Here is a 316-nt window from a genome sequence, read left to right on the forward strand (position 1 = left end):
TTTTCCATTCTGAAAGGCTGACTCAGATTCAATATTTCTGCTGATGTTTCCAGCCAGAAATAAAAAAAAAGAATCCATTGTTTCCAAGGGAAAAGATATTTTTCTCTGAAAAATTAGATCTGGTGTTCTTTCTCGGATCAACCTGGGATCCCTGTATTTTAGTGCAGGTTCTGATGGTGAACTTGAAGATGATGATGATGAGCTTATTGTATGTCTGGATAGGGGCCTTTGTCCAACCAGAATAGAACTGAGAGAAGAAAGGGAAGGGAAGGGAAGTGGGAAGGGAAGTGGGAAGGGGGAAGGGAGGGGGAAGGGA

This window comes from Numida meleagris, chromosome 1 (assembly GCF_002078875.1).
Source record: "Numida meleagris isolate 19003 breed g44 Domestic line chromosome 1, NumMel1.0, whole genome shotgun sequence".
In the NCBI taxonomy this organism is placed as follows: domain Eukaryota; kingdom Metazoa; phylum Chordata; class Aves; order Galliformes; family Numididae; genus Numida; species Numida meleagris.